Source organism: Lactuca saligna, chromosome 1, assembly GCF_052625555.1.
Source record: "Lactuca saligna cultivar CGN05327 chromosome 1, ASM5262555v1, whole genome shotgun sequence".
Classification (NCBI taxonomy): Eukaryota; Viridiplantae; Streptophyta; class Magnoliopsida; order Asterales; family Asteraceae; genus Lactuca; species Lactuca saligna.
In genome coordinates, this window is record NC_136417.1 from 34,215,868 (window position 1) to 34,240,753 (window position 24,886).

Here is a 24,886-nt window from a genome sequence, read left to right on the forward strand (position 1 = left end):
GAAATCAGACTGTCACTGTGCCCCGACACATGATTCTCCGGCTAGGTGCTGATGTGATTCGACACTGGCCCTACAACTTGAACGAATCTTCACCTACTATGTTGGGTACTAGGTTCACCAACTATCTACAACTAACTGTATACTTCGTCTATGTGCTGTTGTAGAAGATTGAGTTGATTTAGAGAGCCAATTAATGGAGGAATTGGACCGAAGACTAAGCTAGACATAAGGTCGAGTACCTGGAGTGCACCCGTCTTCTTCCTCATGAACATCATCATCTTCTTCCTCTCTTCATATTCCAACCAACACCACCGCCCATCTCTGCCTCCGTCGATAGCTGGGTGCTTTAGAACCCAAGATTTGAGATAATTTGACACGATGTTGTTGAGCCCTTGCTACTTGAAGTCGATCAGATCTATCACCTTTCTTACTCTGCTTCTCTGTTAATTACAAACACAATCCAGTCAATACATTCAGATTGGGGCACGCTTCTTGCTAACAAGCACCAGTGAGGAGATAAGTTGAAGAACGAGGGAGATGGCAGCGAAGATTGATGTCGCTGCTAAAATGATATTGGCGTTGGAGGTGGGTTTCAATGAGAAAATGGGTGGCGGAGCAGGAGGACCACGATGGAGACGATGGAGGTGGGAGCTAAGAGTTTCTTCTGGGTTTTTTCTTTGTATGGTTTTCCCTATTTGTTCTAAATGAAGATTCAGTATCAATTCATGGTAAAATTGATTTTGATTTTATAAAATCGAGAGAGAGAGAGAGAGAGAGAGAGAGAGAGAGAGAGAGAGAGAGAAAGAAAGAGATGGATTAGAGAGAGAGGGAGAGAGAGAGAGAGAGAGAGGGGGGGGGAGAGAGAACAGAGAGAGAGAAATTTAATTTTAATTTTTTTTTTTTTAAATCTGAAAATCAGAAAAACAATTAAGAAAAAAAGAAAATTCATATTCACAGGGGCAAATCCATCATTTTGAAAAAAAAAATCATAATAGATTGGACCAAACAAGTAACAAAATGAAAACTTTGGACCTCTGGTGCTAGCCCAAACTTTTTTGGACCAAAATGGCAATTTTTGACAAACCACAGGGACCATTTGTGCAGTTTTGTCTTTTTAGATTAATATTTGTATAATAATATTTTATATTTAATATTTGTAACTTGAGATATTATATTATAAGGTAAAGTCATATTAAGTTATTGTGTATTTTAACTTTAATTTTTAAGTTTCAAAGTTATCTAACATTAGTATTTAGTTTTTAGATGGTTTCCTTCAAAAAAAAAAAACTCAAACTTTTTTCAATGGTTAAATAGATAAGAAAACTTCCTTCAAATGGTGAAGCCAAACAAATTTCCAATTATAATGGTTTTCAACCTTTTATTTACTTCTTTCTAAAAAGATAAAAACAAACTCTCGCTACAGTAATCTTAAAAAAAAATTAATAACTTTTAATAAAATAATGACTAAAGTTATGATTATATAATATATATATATTACTAAAGTGATTGTGCAGGCCAAAACTCCAAAGTCCAAAGTCCAAACAGTAAGGCCGAAGCCTGTTGCATGTTCTGTGCTAAAGCCCACTAGATCTGTAAACGACGAGAAGATTTGGCTAACGCGTCAAAAACCGTCCGTATATTATCAAAAAATTAAAATTTAGGATTTTCTTTTAAATCTTAAAAATATTAAGATTTTAGTGTATATGCCATATTATTATAAAAAGTCTAGTTTGTGTTTTGTACATTTTTTCAGAAACTATATTACGTCAGTTAATTGATTTAATAGTTAAAAAAAAAATTAAAAATCTTTAGATTAGTACTATGGACTTTCCATTATTACGGTTCCAATCCTATCCTCAAAATGACTTTAATTAATATTTCAGATCTGTTTTCAGGTATTAAATGTATATAATTACGTGTTATATATATATATATATATATATATATATATATATATATATATATATATATATATATATATATATATATATATATATATATATATATATATAGTATTAAAACCTTAAATTTTGAGACATGGTATCATTATTATCGCATGAGGTTGGAAAACCAAAAAGACAACACTGTACAAATAGCCCGTGTGATTAGCTTATAATTGTCATTCTGATCCAAAAATGTTTCAGTTAGTACTAAAATCCAAACTTTTCATTTTGTTACGAATTTAATCCATTTTAATATTAAAAGAATTTAAAATGACCTTTTTGCCTTTGTTATTTTCTTTTTATTTCCTTAATAACTTTTTGGGCTAATGGCACAAAAACCCTTAAATTTGCACAAAATTGATGGATTTGCCCAAAGTTCAAATTTAGGTCCATTTTTACCTTAAACTTGCATTTATTGTGTCGTTTTCGCCAAGTAGTCGGTTTCCCTTTAATCAACCGGTTACCCACTTGCTTAGGTGGAAGGCTAATTAACGTCGTTTGGAAAAATCTCCAATTCCGTTAGATACGTTAAACTGTCGCATCTCATCTCCCTCTATAACCCGATCACTCTTCACCTTTTCCCATTTCATCGACTCTATACATAGAGAAGAAAAGGGTTTTCTTGGAGACAATTAGGTTAAAAGTGTTCTTCAACATTTCTTCGAAAGGTAAGGTTTTTACAGGTTGATTGAAATTACGTTTGCATTCAACATTTCTTAAAATGTGTTCCTAAAGTTAGTGTGTTAATGCAGGAGGGTGTAATGGCTTCATCAGACGAAGGGTACGCTGACCCCTTTGCTGGCATACATGAGCCATTTGCTGGCTTGACTGAAATGGATTTTGAACTCCATGGCATTTACATGGACCACGAACCAGAGGAAGAATTTGTGTCCTCACTTGATAAATATAAGGATATCTTCCTAAATGTTCTATTAAGTGATGAAAACCTACGAAATTCTAGTATGGCAGATGAAATCAGAGCACAAGTATACCATGCTACTGATTGGCAGAGTGATGAAGATGAACATGATGTATTGAAAAACAACTATAGAATTCATGACCCAACCATCAAGTGGGACAAGATGGTACCAAAGCTTGGTGACATCTTTGAATCCCCTGCCCAACTGAAGTTTTGTGTCACCAATTATGCAGTCTCACATGGCTATAGAATATACTTTGAAAAATGTGATAGTAAAAGAATTGTAGTTAGATATGGAAATAGGAAGGAAGAGAATAAATGCCCTTTCAGAATTTATGTTGCATGGATGTACAAAGAAAGATCTTTTCAGATCAAAGCTATGAATAGTGACCATAAATGTTCTAGGCAGTTTAAGTTTGGATCCATTATGTCCCCTGAATGGATTGGAAGACATTATGTGATTGAAATTGCAAATAAGCCAAAGATGAAACTTCAGGAAATGATTGACGACATCAGATAAAGGTATAGGTGTGTGGTATCTATAGGACAAGTTAAAAGGGAAAGGAAATGGGCCAAAAATTTAATAGAAGTTAAACTCACTGAGCATTATGCAAGTATATGGGATTATGCCCATGAATTGTTAAGGTCAAACCCGGGGTCCACATGTGAAGTTGGTGTAACAACCACTCCAGATGGAAAGAATTATTTTCACAGGTTTTACATTTGTTTCAAAGCACTAAGTGTTAGCTGGAAAAGAGGATGTGGGAGAGTAATTGGGCTAGATGGGTGCTTTCTAAAGGGGCAGGTGAAGGGTGAACTGCTAACAACCATTGGTAGATATGCCAACAACCAGGTTTATTCAATTGCTTGGGTTGTTGTTGATGTGGAAAATAAGTCCAATTAGACTTGGTTCCTTGAGCTACTCAGTGGTGATCTAGACCTTATTGATGGAAGGGGGTTGGTAGTTATATCAAATCAACATAAAGTAAGTTTCTTTATAACATATTAATCCTTTTTCAAATTACTTATAAATACTTACATGTATGTTGGTTTTTGTATAGGGTTTGTTGCAATCTGTTAAAGATATATTGCCGCATGTGGAGCACAGGCAATGTGCCCGACACATATATGCAAATATTAGAAAAGCTTACACTGGGTTGGAGTTCAAGAAGCTATTTTGGGCTGCAGCTATGAGCTGTGTGGAAGGTGATTTCAAGAGACATATGGACAAAATTAAAAATCTCAATACTGGTGCATATGAGCATTTGATTTCCAAAGAACCCCAAACATGGTGTAGAGCTTACATGAGTACAAGGTATGCATGTGAGGCAGTGGAGAATGGTATATCAGTGTGCTTCAACTCCATCATTGTGGATGCTAGGAAAAAACTATTGATCACAATGCTTCAAGAAATAAGGATATACATCATGGATAGGTTTGCTCACATGATTGAGGAAAGCACTAGATGGAATACCCGTATATGTCCAGCATTGTTAAAGAAGATGAAGCTTTTTGGGAAGAACATGAGGTAACACTTTAACATGTAACTTTTGTTTTAATTTCATTAGGTAACACTTTAACATGTAACTTGTGGATGTAGGTTTTGGTTAATATATCATAGTCAACAACATGTGTTTGAATCAAGGAAAGGATGTGATAGCTACATGGTGGATTTAGATGGAAGGCATTGTACCTGCAGGTTATGGGATTTGGCTAGGATCCTATGTGTTCATGCCATTGCAACCATCAACTATATCCATCAAACACCTGATGAGTATATTGATGACATGTTTTCCAAGGAACAATTTCTTAAGTGTTACTCTGCTAACATTAGTCCAGTGAATGGTTCAAATCTATGGCCTCAAACTGAATACATAAAGCCCTTACCACCAGTGTCAAGGAGAATGCCTGGTATGCCAAAGGTCAATAGAAGGAGACATGTAACTGAAAATGATGGAAGATTACACACCCTAAGAAGTGTAAGGTGTGGTAAGTGCTTTGAGTATGGCCATAACCAGAAGGGATGCCAGAATGCAACCAGGGAACCTATCCCTATGCCACCAAAGAAGAAAGGAAGGCCAAGGAAGGAACAATGTGAACCCAATCAAGCATCATGTGATAGGTCTGAGAGGTAGGAACCTGTCCCTATGACACCAAAGAAGAAAGGAAGGCCTAGAAAGGAACAATTTGAACCCAGTCAAGCATCATGTGATAGGTCTGAGAGGCAGGAAGCAGTTCCTATGCCACCAAAGAAGAAAGGAAGTCCAAGGAAAAATGTCCATTCTGACCCAAATCAAGCATCAGGTTCTAAATTTGTTAAACGCAAAAATGATGGTTTAGATGGTCATGTTGAAGGTAGGGGATGTGAGGAACAAGTGAAAGATTTGTTTGAAAATGAAGATATTGATGATGACAGTCTGGTTGATATGATGTGCACTTTTGAAGCTTCTCTTAGCCAACCAAAGGATAATTATCAGAAAAGTGATGGATTCCAAGATGAAATGGATGCTATTATTTAAAGTATTCTTCATGTTAATGATGACAAATGTGTTGAGGAAGTTGAATCTGACCTGGCAAAAAAACTTGATGAGGTTGAAGATGCAATGGATGCTATTCTTAAAGGTACAGATGAAAAAAGTCAGTCTGAGAATGAGGGTAATCCTGAACCTGAATTCACTGAAGGAAATGCAAGTGATGTTCTCCCAGAGATGGTGATGCTAGATCTAGAAAGTGTAGCAGACCAACTTGGGGCAGGATATAGCATGGCTGAAATAGAGAGCTTGAGAGGGTTTAAAGTTGAATTGGATGATATGCCAGCAGTTGAGATGGTTAGTTTGACTCTATCATTTTATAATTGCTAACATTAGTAACAAACATGTTTATATCTTTTATTAATAAGTATTCTTCAAATTTTTATTAACAAGATGTGAATGAAGTTGAGGACGGAAATGAAGATGATGGTCTTATAAATGATGGTGTGGAGGAAAATGAGGGTGATGGTGAGGGTGATGATTTTGATGAAGTAGCAGGTGAGGGTGATGGTGAGGTTGATGGTGATGGTGTTGGTGATGGTGATGGAGAGGGTGAGGATGATGGAGAGGGTGATGGTACTGGTGAGGATGATGCAACAAATATGGAGGGAAATGATGCTGATGATGAAGGTTATATACCACATAGAAGGACAAGAAAGCCCTCAGAAAGGATCATCCTGCAAAAGCTGAAGAAACCTTGTTTTGACAAAGATGGAAGGGGTTCCACATCTAGCTATCCAGTAGATTTGGAGTAGTTACCTAGGTATATGGGGGGAAAAGTAGGGATGGTATCATTGGGCAATTGTATAGGTAGCCCTTTTTGGTTATTTTTTGATATACACCCACTACTTGCAGCATACATCCATTTGTTTAGTGTTACATTATTGCTTGCCTTTTTTGGATATTGTTTAGGCTTTTGGGTACATGTTTTGGTATACAAAATGGATGGCTGTTACATGCTAGTAAAACTTATGTAATGGATACTTTATATTAAGGTTTATAATGGATGCCCCCTATTATGGTAACCATGATGTTTTTATTTTCTTTTCTAGTACATGTTAAGCATTAGCAATGTACTTTCATTAGTGCAATTCCTTGTATGCAAGTTATTGCAATTCCATTCATGCAAAGTTTACTTTCATTGTGAATGTAACCAAGGGTATTTTAGTACAATTCCTTTTATGCAATGTACTTTCATTGTACTTCCATTCATGCAACATATACATGAGATAGCAATTAACTACCATTAATACCCTTAATACATTACAAACATGCAACATTCAACCGTATGCAAGTTAGTGCAATTCCATTAATACCATTCATGCAATTCCATTAATACCATTAGTGCAACATTCAGCCATATGCAAAGTAAGATAGCAATTAACTACCATTAATAACATTACCATTAATACCCTTAATACATTAGTGCAATTCCATTCATGCAAAGTTTACTTTCATTGTGAATGTAACCAAGGGTATTTTAGTACAATTCCTTTTATGTAATGTACTTTCATTGTATTTCCATTCATGCAACATATACATGAGATAGCAATTAACTACCATTAATAACATTACCATTAATACCCTTATTGCATTACAAACATGTAACATTCAACCGTTCAAAAAAAACATTATAAAGATGTAACAATTCTTGATTATCCTTAATATATTACTAATACAGGAAAACCAACAAAACTACATATTAATAACCACTATTCCTAGCATCAGCGATATAACCACTAACAACCCTATGATCACTTCTAACAATGGCTTGATCTCCTCTGTATGACACATCTCCATATTTTGACCTAGTTCTTCATCCGCCCATTTGAAAAAACCACAGTTGCCTCCTTCCACCTACAACAAAAAAAAAATTAGGGTTCTATTACATAAGTTCCTCTTTGGGAAGTTAGAGCAGCCCTAAAATTTTAGGGAGAAATTAGTACAAAAATAAATAGATTTTTACCTGATAATTAGGGCAGCCCCAAAATTTTCGTCCTGGATTATCAGGTGTTCGTGAGACTGATACACCACAAACATCACCATAGTCGCATCTTATTACCTTCTTGTTCCTCATTCTTGTACCACCATTAAAGCTTGATCTTGAAGACGAAGTTGCCATTTTTCCGTTTTAGTCTGTGACTAACTGTGGGGATCGAAGGGATCAATTGCACACAAGGATGTCTGTGAAAGAGTTATTAAATGATAAATAAAGTATCTTCCACCTAAGCAAGTGGGTAACTGGTTGATTAAAGGGAAACCAACTACTTGGCGAAACGGCACAATAAATGCAAGTTTAAGGTAAAAATGGACCTGAATTTGAACTTTGGGCAAATCCGACAATTTTGTGAAAATTTGAGGGTTTTTGTGCAATTAGCCCTTACTTTTTAATTAAACAATCTCTCTCTCTCTCTCATTTTCATCTTTTCCAAGAATCTGAAAACTTAAATTGCAATTTGAAATATGAATCTTCATCTTCTTCAAAATGTTGGAAGCTACCGCCGCCCTTCTCTCCCTCTCTTTCATATCTGCTAACCTTTCTTTCACTCTCTCCCAAATTAGCAAACCCTCTAAACCCACCATTCTACTTTGAAACCATGGAAAATAAGAACAATAGTCGTGCATCTGATCGATTAGAGAAGAATCGTGATGGGGGTGGAGTTTGATGAACAGGGACAACCTCTTCTTTATGTATCCCGAACTCCAATCTTCTTGTTAGGATTATGAGCAGTCACAGTGAAATTGAATTTAGAGTTTAACTGCTTTGATGAGATTAGGTTAAACTAAGAAGCCTTGAGCGATGAAATGACGAACGAAGGGCAACGAGGGCGGTAGAGGACATAAAATACACCGTCGACGATGGCAACGATGATGATCAGAAGGAGGATAACGAAAGTAATCCAGAGGCAACAAGACCAACACCAACTACAACATTTACATATGGAATTAGGCTTAACAATGGCTCTCTGGACTCGATTTGTAGAAATTATTTGAAGAAATTTTCTTGAAAATATGTGTAAATCCTTGTGGTTGATGGAGTAGAGAATGAGACAGAAAAGGATAGCAACCCTGTAACCAATGCATATGCATCAGGTTTATTGGTTTAATTTCTACTCCAATTAATAAATTCGTTAGTGAAAAGATACCCTTTGAAAGATCTGGTAACGAGAAGAAAGAAAAAGTCAATAATTAGGACATGAATGTTCCTAAATATGGCGAATCACAGGAAATTAGACACCCTTTTGGTCCAACCAGATCAAGTAATCTGCTTCATTCTTATGTATTGATCAATTTCAGTTTTGAGTTATGATATTCAATTGGATTTAGAAAGAATTTATGGTTTATCATTTTTCATGGAAGATGCTTCATTCTTTATGTATTGATCAATTTCAGTTTTGAGTTATGATATGTAGTTGGATTTAGAAAGAATTTGTGGTTTATCATTTTTCATGGAAGATACGATGGGAATGGGTGGGGAAGACGATGGGGTTGGGAAGAAGAGAGGATGGTTGGGTGTTAAGAAGAAGATGAAGTTCATGTGTTGAGAGAGAGACAGAGAGAGAGAGAGAGAGAGAGAGAGAGAGAGATTTAATTTTATTTTTTACTTTTCTATTCTTTTAAATTTGAAAATTGATAAACAATTAAGAAAAAAAATCATATTAACATGGGCAAATCTATCATTTTGAAAAAAAAAAAAAAAACAAAACAAACAAACAAACAAACAAACAAATGGGACCAAACAAACAACAAAATCAAAACTTTAGACCTCTAGTGATAATCCAAATTTTTTTGGACCCAAATGATAATTTTAAGCAAACAACAAAGACCATTTATGCAGTTTAGTCAACTAAAAAATTCTAAGATAATTGAAAGGCCCATAAAGATTTTGATGATGCTTCATGGATAATAGATTTTCATTGAAAAAAAGAAGGCCAATATGGACAATGATTTGTTTTAGGTAAACATTAAGGTAAAGATCTGATGTATTTTTTGTTAATGGTAAAAGGGTGTCATTTAGGCGTCATATTAGTTTTTATATTTTTTTACAAAATTTACCTCCAAACTAGAGTGTGATAATGATTTTTCCTATGATTTTTTTTTAATTTCAATAGATAGACACGCTCCACCGAACTATGACAAACAATGAGTCACCCTTTGCTACCTTTGCTTAGAACCATTTAGTGTGTCGGTTAACCACACACGCTCCACTAACGTCTTCGCAAGGGCACAAAGTGTAACAATACTCTACAACCTAGAAGAGGGATGCCGTAATCTAGTTGCATAATATTTGAAGGTAGGTAAATGACGATTTACCAATTTCCACCATGAAACAAGAAAAAGAAATTTAAGTTTTAAATCTATTGAAAATTCCTAGAGCTTTTGAGATTCATTGAACATTTCAATGGTATGTTTAAATCTCGATATGCCCCTCGATTTGTGAATAGGATGCTGATGATCACAAAACAGGGTGTGAATAACCATGCAAACTTACATGGTGCCCCCAATGTTACAATCAACTATTTGATGTGCCGGTTAACCACACACGCTCCACCGAACTATGACAAACAATGAGTCACCATTTGCTACCTTTGCTTAGAACCATTTAGTGTGCCAGTTAACCACACACGCCCCACTAACGTCTTCGCAAGGGCACAAAGTGTAATTTCATTGAATTGCATCAATTCACTTTTGCCTAAAGTAACTAAGATTGGGAATTTTGTAAAAGAATTTAGTTACTTTTGTACTTCATTATACTTATAATGGAAGGTTTTTGTCCTATCATACCCGTTCGGCTAACGACCCTCTACTAGTCAAGAGTGCGGTGGGTAAGAGTGGATACCCATTCAATCGTCATTTTATAGGCAATTTCCTTAAACACCCCTTATAGATTAGCTTCGTTAATGAGGCCTACTAACGGTAAGACTGACTGTTTACTCATACATATATAATACTAGACTTATAATGTTATATATAGTATAGGGTGTATTTTACACTTTTAAAATACTAGGTGTTCCAATTTAATAAATTATACTTTTAATTTAATTAAATGTAAACCAAAACTTTATGGGTTTATTAAATCTCTTTTAATTATACATGTTAATTAATTAATAAAACCATAAGGGTGTAATTTGAACTTTTTCAAAATACTAGGGTTTTAGAATTTAACATTTTCAAAATTAAACTTTTAATCAACTTTTTAAATTCCAAAACTTGAGGGCAAGTTTTGAAACATTTTAAAACATTATGGTTTAACTTATTCAAATTTCAAAAACAAAACTTTTAAGTTCAAATTTAAACTATAAAACTAAAGGGAGTAATTTGAAACTTTTCCAAACTTTATCAAGAATATTCTAGATCACAAAATTCAAATAAGACAATTAACAATTAATTGGTGGTTATCTAATTTGACCTAGTTCAAATTCTTGCAAGATAATTCACCAAATAATTCAAATAGTTAAATCTAATCATATAAGGTAACAAATATTTGATTAATTGGTAATTATCTTCTATTTTGGTAAGGATATTCACCCAAAATCAATAAAAATCGGATTTTATTCATCAAAAACGTTTTTGGTAATAATCCTAAGCCAAAATAGCATAAAATCCTTATTTTCCCTCTTTCTGAGCAGCTGACTTGTCAAGTTAGGCATGGACTCGGCGAGTTCACCATGAACTCGGCAAGTTCATCTATGGACTCGGCGATTTCAGCCCCCAGAAACCCTAAATTTCGATCTTTAAGCAAGGATAATTCACAATAGCATCAAATACATCAAACAAACAGCCATGGCTTTGATACCACTGATGGGTTTTGAACAAAACATCATTCCTATGGTGTACATGCAAACCCTAATAGCTTTTGGATCTAGTTTGTCTAATGAACATGCAATTGAGTATCCAAAGCTATAAACCCTAGATCTAGCATACAATTAATCATATTAACACAAGAATGGGGTTTTAGATCTTACCTTGATTGTTATGTAGCAATAACAATCACAAATCCTCCTTGTAATGGCTTTAGAAAGCTTAGAGTCACAAGTGTCACTCCTCTAATGGCTCACAAACACCAAGAGCAAGAAAATGAAGAATAAGGAGAGATGAGGTTGCCCAAAAACGTCCAGAAACCCTAGTGGAACTCTTAGCCACGTTTTTGGGGTTTAAGGGTACTATATATACATGTAGGCTATTAGGGTTTTCAACTAGGAAACCCTAATTTGACTACTTAGGCCCTAAGCAGCCCATGGACCCTTTTAGAATATCCCTTGGACGATTCGAATGGGTTTCCCCATAGAATTCGTCCAACCTATTATTCCAAGGTGATTCATAGCCCAAATGCAATTATCTTATAATTACAATTCCAGTCCCTTAAGTTTAATTAATCTCTTTTAGCCACAAAATTAATTATCAATTAATTCTTGACTAATATTAATTAAACAATATGATTTCTCCTTTAATATATTATTCTCATAATATATTAATAAATCATAATTAATCCTTTTTCTTCATAATTCATCCTATCAAGTTGCTTTGGTAAAGGCAACCCAAAAGGACCATGCACCATCGGGTCAAGTACATACCAAAATAGTTATGGACTTAGACACTAATCCAATATATATATATATATATATATATATATATATATATATATATATAAATTAACCATTAATGTTATAATAGTATAAGGGTTGAATTTTAACCTTTAAAACTCTAAGGGTTGGAATTAAAGTTTATTAAAGTGTGTGCAACTTTACAAATTCCAAAATTTGAGGACAACTTTTGAAACTATTCAAAACTCTTAATCTCATAACTTATGAGTTAATGGTTCATAAAAATGAAGACTCTTCATTTTTATGTAACTTATGTGTTTTAAATGTGTGTTTAAAGAAAGTAACCTTTGGAAATCCATAACTTGAGGACAAATTATGGACTCCGTTAAAACACATAAATGATCAAGAATTAATCATAATCAATTTAGCAAATAATTCCTATCATCTTCTAAACTCACATGAACATGAACATGAATATCAAAATTTCAAGAATCATATGAACACATACAAAGCATGGAATTTTGATTTAAGACATTGTAAATGGATTAGGACAAACATTACACCATCTAAAACAAGTTTTAAAACACCAAAACAGTTTAGGGTAATATTTCTAGTCCATTTCTAGCAGCAAAATCGAAAAAACTGCACTCTGCATTACCAACTCGTCGGGTGCACGAACTGACTCGCCAAGTCCCCCCAATGGACTCGGCGAGTCCCCCTGTGCAGATTGCATAAAAATCGATATTTTCACCTAGTTTGCAACAAGTATATCAAGCAAGAAAGCCTAGGCTCTGATACTACTGTTGGGTTTAGAGAAAACTAACACTCCTAAGGTGTTCATGCAACCCTAGAAACCTTGGATATATGTTTGATTATAATACATGCAAAATAATTTTTCCAAGGTTCATAACCTATCTAGCATGACATGAGGTACTTTTAAACATAAAGAACAAGAAGAATTACATACCTTTGATTGTGAGTTGATTCCTTTAGATTTTGAGAGCCAAACACCAATAATGTGAATGCCTCAAATGGAAATAAAAATACACCACAAACTTGGAAAACTTTATGAGAGATTATGTATTTGCTTCTAGGAATCGGCCACTCTAATGCACACACACCTAGTTCGATTCGAAGCATCATAAGCCTCTTTATATAGTGTAGATGATTAGGGTAAACCCTAATAACCCATGTTTTTTCCACTTCCAAGGATCCATGGGTTAAAAGCTCCATGGATCATCCATAGACTCCCATTTAAGCTTAGTCCATTTCCATATGAGTGTTATCCCACACTATATAAATATAATAGTCCATGTTTAATTAGTCACCTTTTTTATCATTCATAATTAATTTAAGATCAATACTAATTAAATAATATGATTTCATATTAATATATTATAACTTATAATATATTAATAAATCATAAACATACCATTTTCATAAATATTATCCATATAAATAGTTCGGGTGAAGTGCAACCCAAATGGACCATGTTGGGTCTATTCAAGTGTATACCAAATAAGTTATGGACTTAGACACCTTATCCAACACCCTCAACAGGGTTGTTCTGGTTTTGTGACTTATGTATTGAATACTAGAGAGGAGAGAAAGAGGATGATTGATGATGTGTCGATCATTCGAGAGTATCTCGATGTCTTCCCAGAGGACTTGCTTGGTGTGCCTTTAGAGAGGCAGGTTGAGTTCCGTATTGATTTGGTTCGAGGTGCTCCGATCCCCAAAGCACCATCTTGGTTAGCATTACCTGAGATGCAAGAGTTGTCTACCCAGTTGCAAGAGCTGTTAGACAATGGGTTTATCAAGTCGATTAGTTCACCATAGGGAGCGTCGATACTATTTGTGAAGAAGAAAGATGGTTCCCACAATATGTGCATCAAATACCAAAATCTGAACAAGTTAACAGTCAAGAACTGTTATCCGCTTCCCAGGATTGATGATTTGTTCAACCAGTTATAGGGTGCATCTTGGTTCTCAAAGATTAATTAGCCTTCAGGATATCATCAGACGGGGGTTCGAGATAAGGATGTTCAAAAGACGGCCTTCAATGCTTTTTATGGTCATTAAGAGTTCATGGTGATGCATTTTGGGATCAGCAATGCACCAGCAGTGTTCATCGACCTCATGAACAGGGTTTGCAGGTTGATGTTGGATCGGCCAGTGATCGTTTTCATTGATGATATATTGGTCTATTCTAAGAGGAAGGAGCAACATGAGGATCATTTGTAAGAGGTCCTGGAGACTTTGAGGGGGGGGAGAGACTTTATGCCAAATTCTCCAAGTGTGAATTTTGATTGCGTGAGGTGCGGTTTTTGGGACACCTTGTCAATTAAAAAGGTATATTGGTCGATCAGCTAAGATCGAGGTAGTGATGTAGTGGGAGGTTTTGAGTTCTCCGTCTGAGGTCTCGACTTTCCTTGATTTAGCAGGGTACTATTGGAGGTTTATTAAAAACTTCTCCACGATCGCTGTTCTGTTGACCAGTTTGACGAAGAATTCGGTTATTTTTCGTGGGGCCTGAGCATCACGCGACATTTGAGAATTTGAGGCAGAAGTTATGCGAGGCTCCTATTTTGACTTTTGTATAGGTTTTGGATGACTACGTGGTATATTGTCATGTGTCGATTACAGGATTGGGTGCAGTGCTGATGTAAAGGGGTAACGTGATTGCTTATGCTTTGAGGCAGTTGAAGCCTCATGAGGCGAATTATCCTAGTCATGATCTGGAGCTGGGGGTTGTGGTTGTCGTTTTTTTCCTCAAGATTTGGTGTCACTACTTGTATGAGGTCTGTTGTATCATATACATGAACCACAAGAGTTTGAGATATCTAATGGATCAGCCAAATCTGAATATGAGACATCATAGGTGGCATGATGTAGTGAAGGACTATGATTGTGATATTTTATATCACCCCAGGAAGGCTAATGTGGTTGATTTGAAAACAGGGTATTGGGACAGAGTAACAATTAAGTACAATGCATATCCCTATAATTAACCAACATTACTTCTAGGTACTATGTTATCTTAGGAAATTGGTCAGTATAACATCGAGGCACTATCTTTTCCTAGACTATCATACATCATAACTCATAGGCATAATATCATAGCTCTCAACTAGTTAGAGTAATAAGGAGTTTGGCAATTTGCTCGGTTATGTGGGGCACAACCCCTGAGTCCGCACCGTGTAACAGGGCTTTTTCCGTTTTTTGTGGACACTTGTATGCATAGCGTAGGGAAGGAGTACTCATGGCGTACTCCCAAAATTGGCATTGGGTCATTTTTGGGCTTTAGGCCATGTTTGCTGGGACCAGATTGGAAAGGGTAGAATGTTCCTTTACCCTAGAAAGCGTGCGTGCTAGAGAGAGAGAGAGAGAGAGAGAGAGTATGTAATGGATATTTAATTATGATTATTACCCTAATTATTAATTAGGGTTGGTTTTGATATATATATATATATATATATATATATATATATATATCCCTCTCTGACACGTATCAGAATATTGTTCGCTTTGGGCTCCCGGCACGAAAACTTCCCACGGGGCCACTCATCCTAGAATTGCAAACCCCATATAAGGAATGCTTAGTTCTCCTTCCCAACCGATGTGGGATCAGGTGCAACTAACCTACCCACCTTCATCCCCCCTAATTATAGGGTTCGACGTCCTCGTCAAACATATCGACCTGGGGTGAAAACTTCACAGGGGGTCACCCTTCCATAGATTACTCTCTCCCGAGCACACTTAACTGCAGAGTTCTTATGCAATATGCTGCCCTCACGACTTTAAAATGCGTTGTAATAGAGATGGTATCACACCCTTTTTAAGGAAATGTTTCATTCTCCTTCCAAACCAATGTGGGATCAGGACGCACCCCAACTTTGATACCATTTGTAACATTCCCCCTAGGAAGTTTTCGTGCCGAGAGCACAAAGCGAACAACATTTTGATACGTGCCATAGGGGGATGTTTATATATATATATATATATATATATATATATATATATATATATATATATATATATATATATATATATATATATATATATGCTTAGGTTATTTTGTTTCTACTAACTATTGTGTGCTAGAATGCACAAATCTGGACTATTAGATGGAATAGAATCAAAGGTCATGATCTGAAAGTCTATGATATTAGAATAGGGTAACATGCACCATATAATCACATAATTTTCAGCATAACGGTATTTTGGTCGATTTACCCTTATTAAAAAATGAAATTTCCAGAATTTAAGGGATAATTAATTCCTTTATTTTTAAAAATCTGAATATTTTAAATTAATTCAAAATTAAAAATCTGATTTTATTCGGTCATAATGACAGAATGCCTATACAATAGCCTTTTCTTCTATATGCATAAACATTCTAAAGCATGTATAAATGTATTCTGTCAAAATATCATCGAAAATGAATAAAATTTTTAAACAATAGTATTTTTGCACATACAATTATTGAACAAATACATTATTGCATATATCATCGAAAATGAATAAAAATTTTAAACAATAGCATTCTTGCATATACAATTATTGAACAAATACACTTGATCCTCTTCATTTATCCATATAATCAACTTGATCTTCACATATATACTTGTTGTTGAACTCGATTCCAAATAATTCTCTTGTATGATCAGTATTGAATTCCTTCTCCATGCAATTATGAAAGAATAAGATACATTACTTATTAGTATTACCAGTTAAACAAATATACTTGTTGTTAACAAACATTCTCAAAGACATTCTAAACAGAATGCATTTATATAAATAAATTCTAACATAATGTACTTAAATCACAGTCTTTTCTTCTATATGCATAAACATTCTAAAGCATATATAAATGTATTCTGTCAGAATTACTAGCAACACATGTTTTATGTAATATTATATTCTCATAGAATGAAAGTTGTGAATTGCACCAAAATCCATAAGTAAAAATTCAAGAAAATATAAAAACCAATGAGTAAGTGCAGAAAAATAACAAGTTTTAGACATGATAGCTCATACAAAATTCAATGCTTAGGTTGAATTGAAACTTAAGCATTGGAATCCAAGATTTCATTCTAACAGAATTGGAATTCGTGATTCCATTCTGGCAGAATCACCCTCGTAATATTAGTCACTATTGTAAGTGTGTAATAAAATAAAAAAATAAAAAAAATTGTAAACATCATCAACAACATGTTAAAAGAAAAGAAAAAAGTGTAAATTATGTAGCAAATATTAGAAACATAGTGTAGTTTTATAGGACTATAGCAAAAATAATCAAGAATTGCAATAAATAATTAGCAACAATTATAAGAACCAACAACACGTGCAAGAAGAAATCAACATCAATTGCATGAATCAGACAAAACCAAGCTAAAAAACAATGAGAATTCTTAACTCTCTACGACATCTAGACGATAAATTTTTTTCAGGAACAAGCAAATCAGAATTATTTTTGTCTATATTTTTAGCAACATTTTCTTGTTTTTGGTATCTTTGATTACTTTTTTTTGGAAAGGGAACTTCCTTAACGAGGGTTTCCGGGCCAGCTTTCGCGCACCGACTAATCCCCCGCTGCAAACATAAAGCTTTGTCTCATGCCCTGGAGTCACTGCAGGCGAACCTCCATGGCCACAAGGGCTGAGTGGTGCCAGGATTTAAACATGGGTCAATAGGTTATCCACCATATCTTCCACATGCCTTACCAAGTCACCACAACCCAAGTGGTTTATCTTTGATTACTTTGGTACTTACTTTTATGAACCAATGAAATACCTATGCTTTGATACATAAAAAATTGTCCGTCATTTTTTAGAGATAGGCGGGTAGGTTCCAGAATTAATATTAACAATCTTGTTTTTTTGAACATGAAGAAATAAAGAAGCCATTGCAATTGCCAGAAATACTAGGCCTACTAAAGGCAACAAAACATAGGGAAAGTTAAGAGTTGTCATAGAATGGCTACCTCGATTTACCATTTGTACCTGTTATTATTATTTATATTTTATATTTATAATATAAAAATATGCTATTATATATATAAAGATATCTTATTATAATTTGATAATTCTGAATTGGAATTATTATTATTACTTAATAGCTATTAAGTATAAATATAAGTATCTATCTAAGTGAGTATATAATGTAGTTTTTGATCTTTGTACATGAAAGATTTGAAAGGATATGGATGAGATATTCTTTTCTTCATTTTTTGCTCTTGTCTTCGAATTTCATTAAGTATCCAATCATTCCAACCATAATTAAAGATAGATATATCAAATTAGAGTATCATTTCAAACATGTCCTAATTTTCAAAGCAAAAACATCTCAGGCTAAAACTTCTTGGTGTGTGCCATGCGATCATCCCGAGCTCTTCCCTCCGCTACCGGAAGTACCTGAAACCAAAACTGAAAACCGTAAGCACGAAGCTTAGTGAGTTCCCCAACCTACCACATACCATACATAATCACATACTGCAAGCATTGGGCCTTGCTCACTACATCGGGCCCCGCCCGGCTCCGGACGAATCCGACATCAAGCCCCGCTTGGCTTCGAGCCCCGCTCGGTAAACATATCTATTTCTACTAGGCATCACCTGTCTTCGGGCCCCGCCCGCCATACACGTACAAACACTATCACATAATCATACTAATACACAATAAACAATCACTATAGTATAACTGCTATTCTCAAGGCCTTGCCCTTACTCTGCTACTAAAGTGTTATTGAAGCCCGTCCACACTCAGCTAGTAATGAGATACGGGCCTTCGCCCACACTCATCTACCTACCAGGCACATACAAGTATCACACAGACAACAAGTATAAACTAATATACAAACATTCCCTTGGCACCCGCCCGGTATCGGACCTTGGTCCGGAATCACATATATATAACCCTTCCTCGGGCACCCGCCCGACATCGGACCTGATGGGTTTTTGTTCATAAGAACATCCTATGTGCTCATACAAACCCTAATGCTTGGATCTAGGTTTCTCTACTGTACATGCAAGTTATCCAAGACTATAAACCCCAATTCTAACATATGGAAATCGATATTAACATATAATTAGGTTTAAGATATTACCTTGATTGTTATGTAGCAATAACAATCCCAATTCCTCCTTGTATTGACTTTAGAAAGCTTAGAGTCACAAATGTCACTCCTCTAATGGTTCACAAACACCATAAGCAAGAGGAGGAAGAAGAGAGAGGATGGAGGCTGCCTAAAAATGTGTGAAACCCTAGAACAAAGCTTAGCCACGTTTTTGGGTCATAAGGGATGTATATATAGTTAGGCTATTAGGGTTATCTAACAAGGAAACCCTAATTTGGATGCTTAAGCCCTAAGCAACCCATGGACTTCATTCCTTAATACCTTGGAAGATTTCTTATGTGTTTCCCCATAGAATTCGTCCACTCCTTAATATATGGCAATCCATAGACCAAATTGCAATTATCTTATAATTACAATTCCAGTCCCTTAAGTTTAATTAATCTCTTTTAGTTACAAAACTAATTACTAATTAATTCTTGACTAATATTAATTAAACAATATGATTTCTCCTTTTATATATTATTCTCATAATTAATAAATCATATTTAACCCTTTCTCTCCATAATTCATCCTATCAAGTTGCTTTGGTGAAGGCAACCCAAAAGGACGATGCACCATCAGGTCAAGTACATACCAAAATAGTTATGGACTTAGACAGTAATCCAACAGTCACCCACTTGGATAAGTCTAATAACTATTTTTCGTATGACTTCAGATCCTGATCTGCAATCGTAGCTTTCCAAATCCGCTGTCAACTATGATCCTATCAGATACGCGTGTCCTTTAGATAAGGTGTCATATATTCCTCCATTCTAGATATCGTATGAGACATGATTTCAAATCATTCTCTTTGTACTATTTCTCGACTTCCGATTTATGAAGACTGACTAATTGAACAAATCAAATTAGCCCTAGCCCGGCCGAGCATTTACGTTTGTCATCACTAAATCATCGAGGGGCCCAAAGATATCGCTTTTATCCTACTTTGGATAAAAGGAACAGATAAACTTTGATACAATGCTTGCTTGCACTCACTCACCGAATCACACACAACAATATGTTTTATAACACCAAGTTACTAGTGCGTTTACATATTATCAATGTGCAACCGATTTGCAAGATACAACTCACACATCTCGGTTTCAAGAATATAAGATGTTATCGTCTCACCAATCACTCGTGATACAATCCATGGAGTGATCCAAGTGAGTGTGGGTTTAATCCAATGCTCAAATCATATTCGTAAGCACTCATGAACGTTGCAGCAAACATTTGCTTATGTCTAATACTCTTTTAGACAATCCACACACCAATTCATGACAGTCTTCATTCATATCTACTTCCAACATATGAACGACTGTGGCCCGTTCGAATAATTTGACTGTTCTTAACCAACTAAATTATTCAAGAAGTCAAAACATGCAAAGTGAAACACAAGAATAATACTAATCCCATATGGCCTCAAACCTTTGAGTATAAATAAAACACCTTCTATTTATCACCATATCGATTACTCATTGTTTTTCGTTTCGGGTAATCAACTTCTTACTTGAATTATTACACTTGTCCCATGCTCCGAGCATGCACACAATGTTTACCTATGGTTCTTACTTTGTGAAATAGATCAAATTAAACACATTTCCAATCATTCTCATTTCACAACTCTAAATCCTTTTTCATAAGTGTAAGAATATCAAATTCTTGCCACTTACAGAATATGATAGATTCTAACATTCTATGCAACGATCCTTTCGTAATGTCACTGCACCAAAGTCACAAAGACTATTGCCAATGATATTACAAAGTCTTCTATCGGAGATTGTTACAAAACAAGTCCTTAGATATGATGTCTCTCACTCAAAGTACATTCCTTTGAACATCCTTTTGCATAAAAGTTTCTAATCTAGACATAGATTTTCAATATTCAATTCCCAATATGGACCCGCTTCCATATTTTCCATATGACAAATCATTCTTAATTGAATCTTATCTATTCGTAATAAAGTCGATATGGTCCATCCAATATGGAAACATTTCCACATTTTCCATATGACAACTCATTCTTAATAGAATCTTTTCTATTCATAATAATGTCGATATGGTCCATCCAATACCATGCTTGCAGCTACTCACAAGCAACCAATCCTCGTCGAACTTTGGATTGTCCTTTGATAGTTGTTTAATTATTTTAGTCAAAACCGATTCTAGTCCCTTTTTCCTCTAAATGCGCTAGACATTTGGAAAGTTTTAGAATAGTCAAATATTAAAGCATTTGCAATCGATCCTATACCCGAAGCGTGTGGGACACGATGCATAATGTTTTATTTGCTATGTTCTCAAAATTCGAATTGTGAAGAGGAATGCCGTAATCATAATCGAAATTTTAAGAACACATTATGTACCTTTGACTAAATTTATTAACATTTCTCAACCTAATCCTTTAGATTTGAAATGAAGCATAATATTCTCTCCCTTAATTATAGCAAAACAACTTTACAATCCTTACGACTTTGCAAGGTATAACTCTTGTTTTCTATAATTAATATTGCCAACTTGCAATACGTGCTTTAATAATCATACAATCATAACATTTATGCTCCCACTATCATGATGATTATTATAAACATAACACTTATGCTCCCACTAGCTTCGACATGTATTCATAAACATCTTAACTTTCAGTAAAACAATACTTATTGAATTTCTTAAGTTCATGTTTCTAATACTTAGTGCTTTAATAATCTTTTATCAAGGTCTCTTAAACTTATACACCTTTGCCTTAGATAGATCATATGTGTGTCTAAACAATTAAGACTAATTGCCAAACCTCACAATTCAAATCATGGAAAGGGATACCGTAACCATGATCGAATTCGAGAATGCAATTTTACAATCACTATCTTCTTAAAATCTTTCTTAGTGACAGCATTTTCTCACAATCATTTTCATGAAGGAGGAAATCTTATGACACTTGGATTTTAATGGTGTATATTTTCCTATCCATGTGAATTTGTCAAAACCAAAGTTTACGACAAATTCAAACTCATATGGACCGAACTTTCTTAATCTTGATTTTTTGCCTTATGGTAGCACAACTGCCCACCATGTCTTCCAAGTAGTTAAGAAGCTCACCCTTTCCTATCAATGTACCTTTCATTGATTAAGGTGCCTTGCCTTTTATGCGTTCAAAATAAGAACTCATAAGACTCACATGCATAATTAACTCAACTGGAACAGCACAGAAACAAAATAATGTCAAGACGATAGGTTGTAAACCTCAACTCGTGTGCTAGTGATGATCGATAAGGTTTATTTGATTTGTTCTTGAAACTTTTCAAGACCATTAAGACTCCCACTGACTCCTTGACATATAAGATTCTCTTGTCAATAACCATTTCTTGACAAACAATTATTCAAGAGTTAGTGTAGCTTATATCAAAACACTTCATAAATTGGTCCTAGTTGGTCTTTGTCTTATCTAAGACATCACAACTTTCCACATTTGATGAATGTTATAAACTTTACTAATACTTTTTCACTCGACGTCACAATCTTAACTTTAAGACTTGTTATTGGAACGAAGTACGATTGACCTTTTGATTTAACCATTTCTTCAATTCTTGATTCCTCTTCTTAGACATACAATTGTGCTAAGACTCACTTAGAGGATTAATTAAGATATGGTTCTTAATCATTAAGACCTATCATAAAGCATAAAAGCTACTCTCCCTTCTTCTTAGAATGGAGAAACTTTTATCTTTCCGCCTACTTGATTCTTCTTATTCGTTTTGCTATTGATTTAAACCTTTTTAATCAATTCCGAATTACACTTAATTTTATAAGTATAATCATATTTACTAAACTTTTAGTAAATCATGATGAATGTCTTGTTACTATTATGGTGGACTTTGACCATCACACAACTTTGTGTACTCGATCTCCTAGTCCTTCACTTGACACTTTGTCAACGAATTACTCTAATTTCCAAATATGAAATTTCTCATTCATCATGCAACCAAGTTGCGTGATTTCAAATATCTGTCCAATTGAAACTTGGGTGATGAGAAACTCTCCTTATTTGGTAAATTATCGACTTTTTCCATAAACACCATAAATAAGAATCATATCCATTTGTTGTAGAAATATTCAAACATCAATTTTCATAATGATTTCATTGCAAGGAAGTAAACAAATAAATAAATAAGTCAAACCAAAAGTTATTTTATTTATAAAAGCAGCGGAAAACATTTGTCCTTACAATGCAAAATCCATTGAAAACTATGTATTTTAAAAAGAAAATTTCTAACAACTCTATCATAACTATCTAAGCTCAAAATCTAATCTTCAAGTCCATGCGATCAAGATCCATTTCTTGTGATTAGATTCATCTTGCTCTTTCACCAAACTTCCTTTCTTTTCACCGATCCTGCAAAAACATTCAAATGCAATCTTATCACATCATGTATTTTGAATCAATGAATAGGAACTTAACGAAGTTAGATAGTGGATTTTACCTGAAGCGCAGTCATACTCTTTGACTCTCCCATCTTTGGAATTTTCAGGCTCTTGGGGCAGACTTCTATCCAACGCCCTTTCTCTTGGCATCAAACACAGGTCGCTTCTCTTAGAACGTCCTCGGAAGCATGGTCGGTTGACTTTCCCAACAAATACGCTCCATTGCTTCGCCAAATCATTTCTGATTCAGCAACACTGAGCATGTAAGTTAGGTTAATGAGGTTGTCGTCATGATCCATCATATAATACTTTCTTTTGAACTCATTATATGATTCAGGAAGTGACTGCAAAACCCAATTTACAGCCAACTCATTCGGGAATGACACACCCAACATTATCAACCTATCAATGTGTGATTTCATTCCTAGAACGTGGGCACACACGGGTTTACCATCTTCATGTTTCATTTCCAATAAGGCTTTAGTGATGTTGAACCTTTCAATTCTTTGATCTTTTGGGTTAGGGAGAGCAATAGGAGGAGGTGGAGGAAGTGAAGCGTGATTTCTTGTTCCTCGATCGAATCGTGGAACACCATCTTCATGTGGAATGCTTGTTCCACGGGATTTGGGAAGACCATAGTTGTCGAACTTTGACATCTACAAAACGGGAGAAACAAATTCAAGTTAGTTGATCGATTGAGTCCTTAGTCAATCACCCAAATGAGATACTAAGGCTAGGACCCAACACAATACGCTACAACCTAGAGAAGGGATGCCGTAATCTAGTTGCAGAATATTTGAAGGTAAGTGAATGAGGATTCACTAATTTCCACCATGAAAAACAAAAAGAAATTTAAGTTTTAAATCTATGAAAACTCCTAGATCCTTTGAGATTCATTGAACATTTCAATGGCATGTTTAAATCTCGATATGCCCCTCTAGTTTGTGAATGGGATGCCGAGGATCACAAAGTGGGTGTGAATAACCATGCAAACTTACATGGTGCCCTCACATGTTACAGTCACCTATTCGATGTGCCGGTAAACCACACACGCTCCACCGAACTATGACAAACATTGAGTCACCCTTTGCTACCTTTGCTTAGAACCGTTTAGTGTGTCGGTAAACCACACACGCTCCACTAACGTCTTCGCAAGGGCACAAAGTGTAATTTCATGGAATTGCATCAATTCACTTTGCCTAAGTAACTAAGAAATTCATTATACTTTAGAAATTCATTATACTTATAGGCAATTTCCTTAAACACCCCTCATAGACCAGCTTCGTGAATGAGGCCTACTAACGGTAAGACTGAATTTTACTCATACATATATATAATGTTAGACTTTTAATGTTATATATAGTATAGGGTGTATTTTACACTTTTAAAATACTAGGTGGTCAAATTTAATAATTA